General features: G+C 45.9%; 1 protein-coding gene across 4 annotated transcripts in view; it reads left to right on the top strand.

The window, feature by feature from the left end:
• Positions 1 to 15,450, top strand: part of pcdh9 (protocadherin 9) — a 213,441-nt gene that overhangs the window by 107,636 nt on the left and 90,355 nt on the right. The gene's annotated exons all lie outside the window — the stretch shown is intronic.

The following is a 15,450-nucleotide window of genomic DNA, read 5'->3' as shown; positions in this document are numbered from 1 at the left end:
ATGTTAGTATGTATGAATTATCCTTACTGACCTTTTTCGCAGTACATTTAACGAGTGAAGATTGCTTTTATAGTTGACTTTTAGGTTGACTTCCCATTATGCGTGACGTCTTGTAATGGGATGTAATGGGACAAGTAATACAAAAATGTACATTTTGTTTCAGAGCATCACATTAAATAATGATTTCTGTCATTGTTTTTTCCACTTAAATGTGAAACTCCAACCACTTCTGCCTGATGCTTGCCTCTTAAGGCAAGTTAGCTTCCCCTCAAACATTTCCTGGAAGCCATTGCTCCGTGCTAACATGGTGAAATCTTTCAGCAGAGCAGAGGAGAGGACAAGCCTACAGCTTACAGCCCGGGTATGTCTATATTAGGAAGCCCTGCTCAGTGTGATGTCAGAGCGAGTCAGTGTTAGAAAAAATTATCTGAAACCAAGCGTCCATCCCAAACTTCTTTCAGGGCGCACTTCCAAATGCGCAAACTTCATTATCTGAAACTCTGATATCATTGAAAACAACACTTTAACAACATTTATAGGTCAGAAAAGTGGAAAAAAACCACAATAGGTCCCCTTTAAACATCACATTTCGAAGGGGCACTATCAGGTATATAGAAATGAGGAAGCCGACTTCACAAAAATCAACTGGTGCCAATTAACTGCGATAAATGAAAGAATACTGAAAAAAAACTACCATCAGAGGTCACGGAAAAATGACATGTCCGATTAACAACCAATGCTGCATTCTTTGCATGTAGATTGAAATAAAGGTCCCACATCCTTCTCTGGACTTTTGTGAAAGACATGGTACACGCTCCCATTTCCCCTTGCATCCACTTCCTTTGAAAAGATGACAGCTACATCACGGTGAGTCAAAATTGTGAAGCCAATACTTGGCAGCCCAGCTGGGTTTTTTTTTTCTTCACTGAGCAGCAGAAATCGGGGATCCTACAGACATCACAGAATTCACTTTATTTCCCTTGCTGTGTGTCCTCCCTCTGTTGTTATTCTCTGAAGGCTCTGTGTGACCTCCCTCCCAAATACCCACACTCCCCACAACTCCCTAGACACACTTTGTTGTTATTTCAATATTAAAAAATGTAGGGATTTTGAGTGTATATTATCTACCATGTTGTCATAATTGTCACTAAATGCAAGAAAATAAAGTGCAAATGTTCAAAATTAATAGAAATATGTGCATGACCGTATGTGATTAGTCAAGGGCATATTTTAAGAACCGCAGCGACTCTCGCTGTCTACAGAGCAGTATATAATCAATATTCACTAGTTAAAGAGCAAAGTAGGAAGACATAAGTAGGAGAGAGGAGAGACAGTGAGTGAGTGTCTTTGGATGTCGGGTTAGGCTTGGTATGTAGCCTAATGCAGACTTTACCCACAATGCAGTGGTCATATACATCATCTTCCCTCATTGCACAACAGAGTTCCTGGAAACTAGTGCAGCAACAATTTCCACCCCAAACCATAAATACCACTGATATCAAACATTGGCAAACATATTAAAAGTCTGCTGTAAAATTATGTTTTTACGCTTTACGCATAATCCTTCCAAGAGTTGAGAACAGAAATGATCTTTTTGTCCAGTTTAAAACCTTGGCTTTGCGGCGTTCCATCAGGCAGAATGCTTTACAGGACACTCGCAAGGGTAAGGCAAGGGTTCTCAGAGGTGAGCACTGCTCCACTGTTCCCCATTTATCACCACCACAGTGAGAATAGAGACATGCTGTGAATGTAGAGTGGTATTATGGGATGCCGTTTTTTTTTTTTTTTTATCTTGCCGGTGATAAACATTACACTGGAGGCCCAGTGTGTTTCCCAGTATTTAGAGGACTTTAAATCGGAATCCCTTCCCTGTGGCTTGACAAGGATGACTTGTTAAATGTTACGTTTGCAAACATGCTTTGTGTTTTTATGAGTCCGGTAAAGGACATGTACAACTGCTTGGGTGAATCATGAATTTCCTATGAATGATTAAAGATAAATATACAGGCCACAGCATCATCCATGTTTTTCCTTTTTCCCTAATTTCCATCAAAACTGAGCACCATTATCTTTTTTAAGCAAGAATGTTGAATATGGTTTTCAAATTGGTGTCAAAAGGAGTATGTCAAAATAATGAGAGTGCATTGAAATGAACATTATCTGAGTTGCCTTGGACCTCATCTTTGCTACAAGTCACAGTAAACTTCATATTTTGGCTATCACAGTTTTAAATAAATAGCACGGCTGTTTCATGGTTAAATACAGCCAGTGTTATTAATTAAAAAACATGCTCATAAAGGAAATTTGACATTTCTCGGGAGTCGGAAAAAATACCGATATAACCGGACTATCCATATGTCCGATCCTGCGCCGAACTGCATTAAAAGTGGGCAATAATGCACTCGACATTGTTCTATATATAGAACAAATCAATAAATAAATCAATCTTTGCTTAAGGATTTCAATACCAAAAAAGAACACGGCGAACGGCTGCTTCCAGTCAACTTTATGTTTTACTTTACAGTCAACCAACGAACGCCAGCATGTACATATGAAAAACAGTGATTATTGCAAGCGATAAAAAGATATCTGAATACAACACAATTAAATACATGTATTTGTACGCTTGTGTCTTCGTTGGAATAGGTGTGTATGCTATGTCAGTTGGTTCTTCTGTTGCAGGCATGTGTTTGGCCAGCTATGTGGGGCGGGTTGAGCATGACCTGTGAACCAGGAAGTGCGGGAATCGGTGTGTGTGCTGCGCTCTGGTGGTGGAAGTGTGAAAAATAAAGTTGACTGGAAGCAGCCGTTCGCCGTGTTCTTTTTTGGTATTGAAATCCTTAAGCAAAGATTGATTTAAGCTGCTTTTGTATCGATATAAGCAGACCAAATTGGCTGGCGGGAGATGAAAAGGACATCGTAGTAACCGGATTATCATAATAACCGTGTATCGTACTAACGGAACTAATTATATCATAAAAGACTATAAATTTGCCGGGAAATGAAAATAGTATCGTAATAAGTAGTGTCACGCCCTGTGTGGGTTCGTGCTTGACAGTTTGTTTATGTTCCCGTTCTGGGCTTTGATTTCCCTTTTGGAAACTCTGGTTTTGTGTTGGACTTCCTCTTTTGCCCCGTCTGCCTTAGTTACCATGGTTACCCACACCTGTCTCTAATTTGTGATTCCCTATTTAGTTCAGGTGTGTGCTTTTCCTTTTGTTGGATCATTGTTTGTTTGTCGTGTGTCCTCGCTGATGCTGAGTTGCCTTTTCTCCCGCTGCTACGATTCAAGCAAGAAATAAATATTATTTACCTGCCATTGGTCCTGCTCTCTGCATCCTGGGGTCGTACCGCAACACAGAGAAGCCGATACGTGACAGAATGATCCAACCAAACGACGACGACGACCTCGCTGAGAGCGATTACTGGACCTGGCAGCTCCTCAAGGCCATGGAGGACAAGGAGATGGCGAAACCGCCATGGGAAATGGAGGACTTGGTGCGCGGTCCGGACGACACGTATGTCTCTACGGCGTGGCTGTATCCCGGACCCACCGAGGAAACTCCAAACCCTCCGCGACGCCGACGCAAGCCGCGGCGCCAAGGTGCGACGGCACGCTCGTTCTCCACTCCACGCCGAGCTAAGGTGGACCAGCCCTCACGCCCTGCCGGCTTCGACGAACCCGTTGACGATCTCGCGGAGTTTGACGAATGGACCCGGCAGTTCTTCGAGGCGATGGAGCAGGAATGTGCCCGGTACACGCCGGAGGAACTGGATACCATGCTGTGGGGGCCGGACGGCACCCTAGTGCCCATGGCGTCGGTGTTCCCGGTACCCGCTGCACACCCTCCGACGCGGCGGCGACACCGACGCACAGCACGTCGCCAAGAGGTGTGGCCGCCCTCTTCCGCCTCGCCATGTCACGCCACTGCACAGCACTACCCTCTCGCTGTGGCCGAGTCACAGCCTGTCGTGCGTTCCCCGACGGCTCCCGTGGCAAGTGGCGAGGCTCCCCGGATTCCTCCAGTTCCCAAGCCACGCAGCCCCAGGTGTGTCCAAGACCCGGCTCCCGTGCCAAGGTGCGTGGCCTCTCAGATTCCTCCAGTTCCCAAGCCACGCAGCCCCAGGGGTTTCCAAGACCCGGCTCACGTGCCAAGCTGCGTGGCCTCACAAATTCCTCCAGTGCCCAAGCCACGTAGCCCCAGGGGTTTTCAAGACCCGGCTCCCGTGCCAAGCTGCGTGGCGTCACAGATTCCTCGAGTTCCCAAGCCACGCAGCCCCAGGTGTTTCCAAGACCTGGCTCCCGTGCCAAGCTGTGTGGCCTCACAGATTCCCCCAGTCCCCAAGCCACGCAGCCTCAGGTGTTCTCAAGACCCGGTTCCTGCGCCAAGCTGTGTGGCCTCACAGATTCCTCCAGTCCCCAAGCCGCGCAGCCACTGGGGTTCCCAAGACCCGGCTCCCGTGCCAAGCTGCGTGGCATCCCGGATTCCGCCTGTGCCCAAGCCGCGCAGCCACTGGGGTTCCCAAGACCCGGCTCCCGTGCCAAGCTGCGTGGCATCCCGGATTCCGCCTGTGCCCAAGCCGCGCAGCCCGAGGGGTTCTCAAGACCCGGCTCTCATGCCAAGCTGCGCGGCATCCCTGATCCCGCCCGTGCCCAAGCCGCGCAGCTTCAGGCCCAAACAAGTGGCTGTGGCCGGGACTGCTGACCTGGAGGAGCCAGTGACCCTCCTCCAAGCCTCCCTCCTCCCTGCCCTGGTTTCGGCTCCCTCGGATTACGGCGTCTGGGATCCGCCTTCCAGACGGGGGGCTAGTACCACCTGCTGGGCTATGGTGGAAGCACAGCCCAGCCCGCCGATGGAAGGGGAGAATGGCGCCACCTGCTGGGGGAGTGAGGAGGCACAGCCCACTCCACCTGCAGGACGAGCAGCAGGGCTTGCTGGAGCAGATGGTCAGGCTCTGGCATGGACAACGCCTGCTGCTTCGCCGTCGCCGCGTCAGGACCGGACGCCCGCTTCTTCGCCGTCTCCGCGTCGGGACCGGACTCCTGCTTCTTCGCCGTCTCCGCGTCGGGACCGGACGCCTGCTTCTTCGCCGTCTCCGCGTCGGGACCGGACGCCTGCTTCTTCGCCGTCTCCGCGTCGGGACCGGACGCCTGCTTCTTCGCCGTCTCCGCGTCGGGGCCGGACGCCTGCTTCTTCGCCGTCTCCGCGTCGGGGCCGGACGCCTGCTTCTTCGCCGTCTCCGCGTCGGGGCCGGACGCCTGCTTCTTCGCCGTCTCCGCGTCGGGGCCGGACGCCTGCTTCTTCGCCGTCTCCGCGTCGGGGCCGGACGCCTGCTTCTTCGCCGTCTCCGCGTCGGGGCCGGACGCCTGCTTCTTCGCCGTCTCCGCGTCGGGGCCGGACGCCTGCTTCTTCGCCGTCTCCGCGTCGGGGCCGGACGCCTGCTTCTTCGCCGTCTCCGCGTCGGGGCCGGACGCCTGCTTCTTCGCCGTCTCCGCGTCGGGGCCGGACGCCTGCTTCTTCGCCGTCTCCGCGTCGGGGCCGGACGCCTGCTTCTTCGCCGTCTCCGCGTCGGGGCCGGACGCCTGCTTCTTCGCCGTCTCCGCGTCGGGGCCGGACGCCTGCTTCTTCGCCGTCTCCGCGTCGGGGCCGGACGCCTGCTTCTTCGCCGTCTCCGCGTCGGGGCCGGACGGCCTCTAGACTTTCGGCCGGAGACCTGGTTCTACACCCAGGGCGCCCGCCTGAGGATGCCTACCTCGCGCTTGGTCGAGGGCGCCCCCCGGAGGGTGTATACCGTCCCAACCATTCCCTCCATCACGTGGAGGGGTCTTGCTGGCTCCGCCGGGCCTGCCGCCCCGGCCGACCCCCTGAAGGGTCCCGTCGGCGACCCACCTCCGGTCCTCCCACCACCCATCCCTCTTTGACTGCTATCTATTTTGGACGTCTAGGATCCGTCCTTGAGGGGGGGGTACTGTCACGCCCTGTGTGGGTTCGTGCTTGACAGTTTGTTTATGTTCCCGTTCTGGGCTTTGATTTCCCTTTTGGAAACTCTGGTTTTGTGTTGGACTTCCTCTTTTGCCCCGTCTGCCTTAGTTACCATGGTTACCCACACCTGTCTCTAATTTGTGATTCCCTATTTAGTTCAGGTGTGTGCTTTTCCTTTTGTTGGATCATTGTTTGTTTGTCGTGTGTCCTCGCTGATGCTGAGTTGCCTTTTCTCCCGCTGCTACGATTCAAGCAAGAAATAAATATTATTTACCTGCCATTGGTCCTGCTCTCTGCATCCTGGGGTCGTACCGCAACACAGAGAAGCCGATACGTGACAAAGTAGTAATTCGTTATAACTGATATCGATATAATGAGACTTTACTGTATTTATTTCCCTAAATTGATTATTTTCAACAATAAAAATGGGTAAATGAAATAAATACAAATGTACAGAATTCTGAAGATGCATTCAAAAACGTTCTACACTTGTCACTAGGTGTCAGTAATTTTACACTGATAAAACAATAGCCACCACAGGACATACTGTCAAACAGGAAGTAAAAAGAAAACAACAAGGAACTCTAGCAACCAACTAACATGATAATTTATATTATATGTCTTATCTATATCAAATATGTCTTATTTATGTTATTATATCGACTATATTTGGAAGAAGGAGTTTAAAGGTGACTCTAGGAGTGTTGGTTAATGTCTAAAAACTGCATTTACAAGGTTGTAAACTGGTTTTATATGGTCTAAATATGAAAAAAATATATATAAATCAGGAATTTACTTATCACGGTCGGGTTTGGAATCAGTAAACCTTGATAAATGCAAGATAACTGTTAAAGCATGACACAAGCCAGAAACTTTGTTAGTGGAGTCCCAAAGTCATTATTGAGTTTCTCGGTTCGACCCCAGGATGCAGAGATGAGGACCCAAATGCAGGTAAAAATATATTTATTTTGGCTATGCAGCAGAATGACGCGCTAGCAAGTCCAACTCAACACAAGACAATGAACCGACAAAGGAAGGAGCGCGCACCTGGACTAAATAGGCAACAGAAAATAGGAAACAGGTGCGGGGAATAATTGAAATCAACGCAAAACAGAACAGAGTAACAGAGGAAGTGAATACAAAATAAGGGCATGAACGAGGAACAAAGGAAAAGACAAAAACTGAAGCCCAATCGTAACAATTATTGGTTCAGTGCCGAATAACCTGAGAACACATATGGCAAGCTTTTCAGTGCGTCAGCTCACAAGTAAGAAGGTAGCGTTCCAAAGGTTTAAACATCTTAGTGGTATGTGTCCCATACTCCTTTGCTTTCATTTTGTTCAATAATAAACAACCCTGTGAGTTAACATCAGCAGGCATTCATCTTGAAGGTCATTAAAACTTACTTTTGCACAAATTAACACATTAACTCATCATTAAACCATTACAACACAACACACATTTAACAACAGTGCAGTGAGAGCCAAGCAATGGCAAGGTTCAAAGCAGAGTGGAAAAGGGTTGTTTTTCCACTCTTTAATTTTGATCTGTCATCTCTTAACGTGTCATATCAAGAGCTATGATGATTAAAAATAATTTCAGAGCTGAAAATACATATCGACTAAATACATTCACTGGGATTCATGTATAAATAGAAGCCTCAATGTCAAAATGAGAGACAATGGTTTCTGCATTATAGCGAGTGGTCGGAAAGAACAATTAAGGATTCTTCTTTCAACAACCACAACAACAACAAACACTGTAGAAGCAGCTTTTAGTGTCATTAATGAAGTTGGTATAACTTAGATCACAAGGAAGCATTTGACTAGCTTGTGAGTTCTCAGTATCCTATTTGGGGGGGGGGGGGGGGTAACAATGCAGCCATTTATTGTTGCTGTTAAAAAAAAACAGGGTGATCATCCTTTATAAAATGACATCCTTTCATCCCTGCAACATCCTCTCTCGGAATGTCATAGCATATATCCTAGCTTTATTTCTCCTCATGTTTGTGCTTTTGGAGGAAAAAGACAGGTGACATAAAAGGCTCCCCGTTTTATTAATCTTTCCAAAAAAAAATCTTTGCCAAAGCTGTTGAAGACAAGTTGCAGATCAACATAGCAACCAATAACCATTTCCTTGCACTGGAGACATCACCTTTACCTCAAACACGCAAATAAGAGAAACCTCTTCCCTAACACTGCTGAAATAAATGTTGTGAAGGGACACGAGGGACATGAATGTCCCTGCAGACATATTTCTTTCGACGACTGTACGAATCTTCCTCGTTTTTTGTTCACTCCTCCGGTCTTTATAGTTTAAGCTTTTAGTGCCGTTGAGCTCATTTTGCTCCTGCTAAGCTGATCCATTCCTTCTGTCCACACGTCCTAGTAATGGGCTTTCCTTACACACACAAAAGGCTGAACTTGACATCTACTGTACCTTGAGCTGTCAGAGTTTGTTGGCAGGCTGACAAATTGCTGAGAAAACCAAGAAGTTGCACGCTCCCTAGTGAATTAGAAGTAGTTAATATGAGGAAATGCATGCTTTTGTTTTATATATACATTTTTAAAAAGTGCAGTTTTCTTTGAAGGAGGTTTGGTTCGAAGTGGAGCTTCATGGCAGTGAGGCAAAAATATTTGAGTAAGCAATTTATTGCAGACAAGCAGTGAAGTGATCAGAAATTTAAGACCACAGCTTTTAAAAGCCAAAATTTAATTTTGGTAATTTTCTGCCTGATCTCTTCATGGAAAAGGCAATAAAGCTTTCTCTCTTTGAATGTGGTTGAAAAATTGTTGAGCTGCATTAGACCTATCGCAGCACGCCAATGCCGATGGAGGTTGGATGTCACTTGAAACTTTGAACACATCTTGAGGGTTATGGAACAACAAAGTCAAGTGGTAAACCCAAAAAAATGTCACCGGCCCTGAGGTGGAGGATCCGATTGGCTGTCAATTAAGACAAATGAAGGTTTTTACCGTGCAGTCCAATAAACAATAGAGAAGAGAAGATTTTTAAGAACAAAAAATGTCTTCAAAGGCATCGTCTCTTTCAATGCTAGGAACAAAATATAATACAAAAAGTATAAATAAGCATATCTGAGAAGACGAACAAACTTTGGGGGACATATCATCCTACTTGTGGTGACAACACCTTCCATTACCCTTATTCCTCAGAAAGATAAAGATATCTGGTACCTTACTTGGTCCTTTGTCAACCAGAAACATTTAAATTCCGTCTATTGGAACTGAAGGCCATCTAGGCATGTCAGTCATTCATAGTTATTAATTCTCAAGATGGTCCGTTGGTCCTGCTCATTTCTATAAGAGAAAAAGGACACAAGTAGGATGAAGATGCCAGGGTCGCAGCCATTTATCATCACATCCACAACAATGGACTGTGTAGATGTGAGGGCCATACACAACCGATAGCAGGCATTAAGGCATCCAGTATACACTATATATGGGCCACCGATCAGTAATTACCAATATAAAAAGCATGGTATCGGTGTATTCTGGTACTTGCTTTTAAATGCTGATCTCCTTCCCTGATCAGAACCGCCCTCATTGCAGTATCCCGCCTATAGTGACCGTCTCCCACTCACATTCCCTTCACAAAGGCGAAACAAGTCTCCCATGTGGGACTTATCAGTCGTTGTGAGAGTGATATGAGTTTTGTACCCTGCAAAACTTGCATGTAATTTTTGGCAAGAAAAAAAAAACCATTGGTGACACTAATATAGCCAAAAGTAATGTTGTGTGAGTGTGTGTGTGTATAATATATATGTATGTATGTATATATATATATACAGTATATTCAAATAAATATCAGAAAACATCAGAACATACCTTCCTTGGGGGAGGTGACACAGGCTGCAGAGGGAGTGTGTAGTGGCATAGAATTACCATGAATAATTAAAAGACTGGTGTGAGCATTCTGGTAGCTCTTTGATTGACTCTGAAAGCCCTGGGAAGAAATTGGCAGATGAGAGCGAAACTGCAAAATGGCCAGCTCTTTGCTTTCAGCTCTTTGCCTAGGATTTGCCAGGCTAAAACCTTGAATCAGCAGTGTGTTACAATGCCCTTTTTGTGTCTGCCTGCCCAAGAGTCAGATCCAAATTTAAAAGACCAAAAAGAACCTAAGTTAGCATTTCCGGAATGTGACATGACATGCAGAGATTTCCAGGTTCAATACTCAACCTATTTTTTTGGATGGCTTGTGAGCTGTTTGTGTAATATTTCCCTGCACTGCAGGTCAGTGTTCCTCAATTCATTCATTCATCCAAATAATGTACGCCATTCAGTTTAACTGCTCATGCATATGCATTTGTCGTAAATGCAGTCGGGAAAGTACACACTGTTTGGAAGATAACTGACTATAAGCTGCGGAGGCATTTTCAAAAGAAACATCACAACATTCCATCATCCCCCGAGTATTGATGGTTTAAATTTAGACCCATGCAACATTCTGGAATTTAGTTGCTTGCTGGCTACATTAAAAGGTAATATTTTGTAATTTTCACAATCCTTATGTGAAACATAAACACATTTCTTTCCCTTTTATGTGCATTATAACACAAGAAAACCAGTTCATATGAGCTAGCCAACAATTCACATCATTGGGATACAAATGTAAGACATTGAGCCTTCCGTGGGCCGAGAATGTTTTTCACCAGACACCATGAGAGCCATAGAACAGCTTGGTGATTAAACATCTACACTACAACATCATCTGAAGGAGTTAACAATCAATATTTATCTAATAACCCTTTTAGCAAAATACATCTACTCGCCAGACATGTCAATTTCTCCTCAGGCAGCCACTGTGGGCGTAACTTATTTTGTTGATCAGCAGGCCAGTAGAAAAGGTCTTTCTAGACCTGACTGCATGGCATTGATCCATAGAAATCCTTTTTTTTTTTTTAATTGCTTATTATATACTAGTATAATATATATGTATATTTTTAAACAGTGTCTCACAGTGTCAGATGAAACAAATTTAATTAAAGATCCCTTTCGTTGGCGTTTTCTTGAATGTAACTTTTCAAGTCATTAGCATGTTCAGCAGAATGAACCAAAATGGCTGCCAGATGTCACTTCCAGGGAGCGTGACCCACTGGATGACATAGACAAATATGCTGAGTGCACAGGAAGGAGAGGTCAACAGGGAGTGGGGATTGGCAACAGCCCCTCACCTTCCCACATTGTCCGGATGCGGGAGGCATCCCATTACTCATCTATATCAATTTGTCAAGCCACATTGGTGACCTTACATATGTGACATGAAGGCCAATGAGTGAAATGAAACTTGTAGGTGACCCAGATTGTTCTGCTTTAGCAAGTAACAAACACCAATAGATGTCTACACATGGCCTATATTGGTTATTATACATTGGTTTTATACAATGGTGTATTGATACTCACTCTGAATGTTGGTATGTCATAAAGCCACACCAGTGGTGGGTTTATGGTAATGGTAATGGTAATGGTTTTATTTCATTTGAACATGCATCAGATTACAATTGAGTGCATCCCATAATCAGTTCACAGTTCCACATGTCCAAAAGGAGTAGGAAGAAGCAAAGCTTATTAAATCCTACCCCTTCATCTGGTACTTTTACAATCAGTAACTGTTACATTTGTTCACTTCCTGCTTTCCATAATACAGTTTAAGGTTTTTTTATTCAAAATTTTTGATATGACCATCCAATGACATAATGGGTACCATAGTAAGTGTCAATATAGTGATATACGTATATAGCACATCATGACTGGTTCACGACTCTTTATATACATATATATACATATAAGTCCAGATTATGGTTATGACGTTCATGGGACTTAATTTTATTACCAAAATGAACCAATGAAATACATTATTATTATTATTATTATTATTATTATTATTATTATTATTATTATTATACATACATTTATATTTTTGAATACAGGAAATAATTTCAGATGTTGTTCTGGGTGATCTGCCAGTTGTTTGAATATGTTAAGGTTTCACATCACTCTAATTTTAGAATAGCTTTAATTTAGCATCTTTAAAATATATTCAGCCACACAAAATGAGCTGGCAGTCATCAGATATAACACACACACACACACACACACAGGCACATTACATGTCACTCAACACAAAGGCTCTATTCAGTGTAAATCACCACAAAAGAAATGTCAGATAGCTTTCTGGTTTCCCAACCGCCTGACCTGAATTTGCCGTTTGATTCCCCTTTGTGCACTGTGAGGAAAAGAACTGGTTGCCCATGGTAAGCTCCTGTAACAATCGTTTGAAGAGACTACTGAAAAAAAGACAATCAAAATTATTTTACACTCATCACATATTTTAATGTATTCTTCATGGAATTACTATTGTTGTTGCTAAGGAGCATTAATATAAGAAATGCTTAAAGACTCAAATAACATGAAGTGTGCTAGAAGGCAACATATTGAACATATTGTATGGTCATATCACCTCGTACTTAGGTACGAGGTGCATTATTAAAAAATAAAATAAAATAACCTTAAACTGTATTATGGAAAGCAGGAAGTGAACAAATGTAACAGTTACTGATTGTAAAAGTACCAGATGGAGGGGTAGGATTTAATAAGCTTTGCTTCTTCCTACTCCTTTTGGACATGTGGAACTGTGAACTGATTATGTGATGCACTCAATTGTAATCTGATGCATGTTCAAATGAAATAAAACCATTATCATATTGACAGAAATGTTGTCCTGGACCTTTACGGACCAGTAAGTCACGGACCGCAGTTTTATCCATCCATTTTTGATACATTATGGTAGGAGCGAGAGGCGGGGTACACCCTGGACTGGTCGCACTTACATTCATATACAGTAATATGAACATGTTTTTTTCCTTTATACATCACTGGTTGTTGATCAGCCATTTCAGTTAAATATATCATATAGCAGACAAACAGATGAAAAGTGAAATGAAGTTTATAGGATTAACAGGAAGTGTGCAATAATTATTTAAACAAACGTAGGCAGGTGCATAAATTTGGGCACCCCAACAGAAAAAATGACATCAATAGTTAGTGGATCCTCTTTTCACAGAAATAAACGCTTCCTATAGCTTCCAATGAGGGTCTGGATTCTGGTTGACCATCCCTTTTTCCAAAACATGTCCATTGAGTCAGCCCACTTTAAATTACACCACAGATTTTCAATAATATTTAGGTCTGGGTACTGAGATGGCAATTCTGGAACGTTGTACTTGTTCCTCTGCATGGATGCCTTAGTAGAATTTGAGCAGTGTTTAGGGTCATTGTCTTGTTGGAAGACTCCAGCACCGACACAACTTCAACTTTGTCACTGATTCCTGAACACTGTTGGCAATAATCTGCTAATACTGACTGGAATCCATGCAACCTTCAACTTGAATAAGATCGTCAGTACCTGCACTGGCCGCACAGCCCCACAGCATGATGGAACCACCACCAAATGTTACTGTGGGTAGCAAGTGTTTGTCTCTGAATGCTGTGATCTTCATCCGCCATGCATACCACCCCTTGTTATGTCCAAATAACTCCATTTTAGTTTCATCAGTCCACAGCACCTTATTTCAAAATGAAGCTGGCTTGTCCAAAAGTGCTTTAGCATACCTCAGGCGACTGTTTGTGACACCTGCACAGAAAAGGCTTCTGCTGCATGACTTTCCCATACAGAATAGTTGAACGATGCTTATTGCACACTTCCTGTAAATCCTATTAAATTCATTTCACTTCTCATCTATCACTGTGTTCATCTGGTATATGATATTGTAACGTCGTAGAATGACGACAGTCAGGGTGGCTCGATCGTTGTATGGTTTTTTTATTATCCAGTGTAGCACGAGAACACAACTTTCTGGCCTGTTGCAGACTTAACTCTCTCACTCGGCGCACCGCAACCGAACTTCCCCCTCTTCTTCCTCGTTCTTCCTCTTTTGTTCCCAAAACGCCCGCTTCAAAACCGCGAGCTGAACATGAGCGCCCCCCCAGCACCCCTGCATGAACCTACAGCCCGTAATACAACACACACAACGCTACACTACCCCCGCCCCACAAAGGCCCTCGCCCCGAGGGCACAGAGAATCAGCAACAGTCAATGAACATTTAGCAACAGCGTAACACAATTTCAAGTGCTCCCCCCAACATTGTGACCCACATAGTCTCTGAGATACCGGGGCGGCCTTCTCCTCCTCGGGCGCCTCGCTATGGGAGGAGTTCCAGCTGATGGTGAAACCAGCTGTCCCACCTCTGGCGCTGCCACCCCGGGCGGCCCTCCATCCTGAGCTGGGAGTGGTGAACGTCTCACGTCCGCCTCTGGTGGAGCAGGAGCCCTATGGCCCACTCCTTGCACTCCCCGGTATGGCGCCAGCCGGTCGCGATGAAGAACCACTTTCCTTCCTCGGTCTGGCAGCTGCACTCGGTACACGACTTCCCCGACTCTCTCCAGAACTCTGCACGGCCCCGTCCAAGGGCTGTCCAGTTTGGGGCACCGCCCCTTCTTGCGCTGTGGGAGGTAGACCCACCCCTGTTCGTCCTGTTGGAAATGCCTCCCTCTTGCTTTCAGGTCATAGTTCCTCTTCTGTCGCCTGCCTGCCCTCTGTTGCTGCTGCCGGGCGAACTCGTGAGCGGCCTCCAGCCGGTCCTGGAGTTTCCTGGAATACTCTGGACCAGGGACTGGCTCTGTGGTCTCTGGGGGGCGGCCAAAGGACAACTCGGCTGGCGTACGGAGCTCCCTCCCCAGCATGAGCAGGGATGGCGTGCAGGCTGTGGACTCCTGTACAGCAGAGCGACAGGCCATGAGCACCAGGGGAAGATGGTCATCCCAGTCCTTCTGGTGCCGTGATGTCAAAATGGCCAGCTGCTCACCCAGGGTGCGATGAAATCTTTCCACCAACCCGTCACTCTGAGGCCGCAGAGGGGTTGTGCGCGTCTTTCTGATGCCCAGCCGCCCACACATTTCTGCAAACACTCGTGACTCAAAATTTCTTCCTTGGTCACTATGCAGCGTCTCTGGAACTCCAAAGCGGCTAAACATTCCCTCTATCAGGGCGCTAGCGACTGTCTCGGCTTCCTGGTCGGCTAGGGGGTACGCCTCTGGCCACCGTGTGAAGTAGTCGATGGCTGACAGGACATAACGATTCCCGCGGTCAGAGCGCGGCAGCGGTCCCACAATGTCAACTGCCACTCTTTCCATGGGCGCTCCCATGAGGGCCTGCTGCAGCGGGGCGCAGGAGCGGCCAGGGGGGCCCTTCCTCGCTGTGCACAAGTCGCAGCGGCGGCAAAAATCCTCCACATCTCTCCTGCAGCGGCCCCAGTAGAAGCTTTGGCGAAGGCGGCGCAGGGTCTTAGCCACACCAAAGTGTCCAGAACCCGCTGCTCCATGCATGGCAGCCAGCACAGGCTCTTGTAGACACCTTGGGACAACCACCTGCCACCTCTCTTCCCCTGTC

The sequence above is a fragment of the Doryrhamphus excisus genome, linkage group LG13 (assembly GCF_037039965.1).
Source record: "Doryrhamphus excisus strain RoL-2023G ecotype Guam linkage group LG13, RoL_Dexc_Guam_v1.1, whole genome shotgun sequence".
Classification (NCBI taxonomy): Eukaryota; Metazoa; Chordata; class Actinopteri; order Syngnathiformes; family Syngnathidae; genus Doryrhamphus; species Doryrhamphus excisus.
The sequence above is the reverse complement of the archived record's forward strand: the minus strand, read 5'-3'. Positions and strand labels throughout refer to the sequence as shown.